This window comes from Lipotes vexillifer, unplaced genomic scaffold (genome assembly GCF_000442215.2).
Source record: "Lipotes vexillifer unplaced genomic scaffold, Lipotes_vexillifer_v1.1 scaffold1094, whole genome shotgun sequence".
NCBI lineage: Eukaryota > Metazoa > Chordata > Mammalia > Artiodactyla > Lipotidae > Lipotes > Lipotes vexillifer.
Genome location: NW_006792775.1, coordinates 1,376,397 through 1,378,703, shown reverse-complemented (window position 1 = coordinate 1,378,703; position 2,307 = coordinate 1,376,397). Strand labels below are relative to the sequence as shown.

The 2,307-nt window shown below is 66.4% G+C and overlaps 1 protein-coding gene across 1 annotated transcript in view; it reads right to left on the bottom strand.

Moving 5' to 3' along the window:
• TNNI2 (troponin I2, fast skeletal type) overlaps nt 1-2,307 on the bottom strand; it is a 24,150-nt gene that overhangs the window by 6,424 nt on the left and 15,419 nt on the right. The gene's annotated exons all lie outside the window — the stretch shown is intronic.

Sequence of the window (2,307 nt, the reverse complement as noted above, 5' to 3'; positions counted from 1 at the left end):
GCCACCTGACCTCTGGGCCCCGGGCCCTCCTGCGGGTCGCCGCCGGGGTCCCATCCCGGCCGCCCCCACCCCGACCTCGGGCCCACCATGGTTTGCCACCGACATAGGTGGGGAGTGTTTACAGGTGGGGCCCCAGCCCTGGAGCAACGGGGAGCCTGGGGATGGAGGCCCTGAGGGGTAGGGGCTCTGCTAGTGCCATGGGGGACAAGAGGGTTGAGGAGTGGGGGTCGGCTGCCTGCGGGAACTCCGTGCAAGCAAGTCCGGGCTGAAGGTGCATTCCTGGCGCCGCCTGGGGAGGATGGTGAGGTGGGGGCAGGCAGGGGCGGGTGTAGCTGGGAGAGGCCAGAACATTCCTGCCTACTACCTGCCCTGCAGCCCTTCAGAGCTCCGCCTGCTTGCTCGGGGTGGGAAGGAGGGTGGGCCCGGCTTGGCTGCGCCCTGGGGTCCCTGGAAGAGCGCTCCCGGCAAAGACCCGCTCAGCCTGCACGCTGGGACCCCGGGCCCACGGCTAGTCTCTGTGGCTCAGCCTCCCCCCGCTGCCCTTCCTCCCAGGAGCGCTGGCAGCCAGGTCACAAGGACCAAGCCCGGGCCCCACTCCAGGAATAACCAAGCACCGGAGCCCGATCCCTGCCCCCCTGCGCTCCCTGCCCACCCGCATGCCACAGAGACCCCACCCCACCCGCCATGCACACGGCATAAATGCCCCACTGCCAGCACCAAGCCAACCTGTTTGCAGGAGGGGCCACAGCTCAAAGCGGGGTGCCCAGGCCCCAGCTCGGCCTCCCCTTCCCCCGCAAACGCTCGTGTCTTGTCCCCGTGAGGTCTTCAGAGGATAAGCCATCTGAGGCTCGCAGCGGGGCAGAGGCCAGGCCGGGGGGTGGGGGGGTCCACACACGCAAGGAAGGGACGTCAAGGCAGCCTGTGCACCGGCCCCGGCTCAGAAGGAGGGCCTGGCTTGCTCTACTGCCTGCTGCAGCCCACTTGAAGTTCTAACCATTTGGAACTAGAGGCTGCCTGGGCCCCACAAATTACGGAGCGGGTTCTGGCTGGGGAGCCACCAGGCGAGGCACCTGTGGTGTGGTGGGGTGCACTCAGGGGACTCACAGGTGTCTCGGCCGCCCCTCTGGCCACTGCCCACCCTCCTCCCAAGGACACTCCCAGGTCAGCTGGTAGAGCGCCCCTGGTGGCGGCTGGTGGCGTGGGCTGGCCTGAGAACTGACGGTCCGCAGGGGTCCCTGGAGCAGCCCAGCGGTCAGGGCAGAGAGGCCCGGCTGCCCTTGTGGGATTGAAAGCCCATCTCCATTTGTTGAAATGTCAGTCTAGGTGTGCTCTGGAATTAAAATAGCTTCAATCGAGATTCTTAAGGTTGAGAATGTGGGGGTCAGTTGTCATTTGCCTTCACAGAATTTCCATCTGTGCGTGCATGCACGTGTGCACACCTGTACCTGCGTGTGGCTGCATGTGCATGCCTCTGCATGTGTGTGTGTATACATGTGTGGGCATGTGTGTGCCTCTCCCCACACCCCTGCTCGGTTAGTGTCCTGTTCTTGGCTTGGCTGGGGTGCGGTGGGCATCGAGTCACGGGAATTTGGTGCTGCTGGCTTGGCGGGATTCCCAGGCCAGCCTGGTGAAGGTTGAGCCCCAGAAGCACAGGGGGTGTCTGGGAGCTGACCCGAGAGGACCCTGGAACCCTAGGCACACCAGCCACAAGCAATGGGGGGGTCCTGAAGCCTGGGGAGGTGCGGGGTCCCTCAGGACTGCCCTGTCCCCGTGGTGGTGAGGGTTCTGGCTGGCACACAGCCACCAGGTGGCGCCGTCTGCTCCACTGGCCCCAGCTACGCCACCGTCCAGCCTCCAGGCCCCGGCTCCTGGGGGAAACTTGCAGGAGCCCCCCCCCCCACCCCGGGCAGGCAGATGCCCCAGGGGCAGCCCTCCAGGTCTTGTGAGGGCTGCCCGGTTCTCCCTGTCCCCGTGCCATGCCTCCGGAAGCCCGGCCTGGGCCACCCCTGGGCGGGACCTGCCGTGCCCACCCCTTAGAAGGCAGGAAGTCCCTCCTGGGGTCTACTTTCTGTGGGCCGGCTGGGGAAAAACCTCCAGGCGCTAAGGCTGTTGTTCCCAGGAAAGGGGGACAGGCATCCTTCCTAAATGGAGCCCCAGTCCGCAGCCACCTCCTCCGGGGCTCCCTCGCTCCCCCCCCCCCCCCCCCCCTTGCCCCGCCACTTCTGAATCTCCCCTCCGGCACCCCATGTCCCGCACTTCAGTCACCCCTCCTGCACCCTTTGTCCCCCCACTTCTGACTCTCCCCTC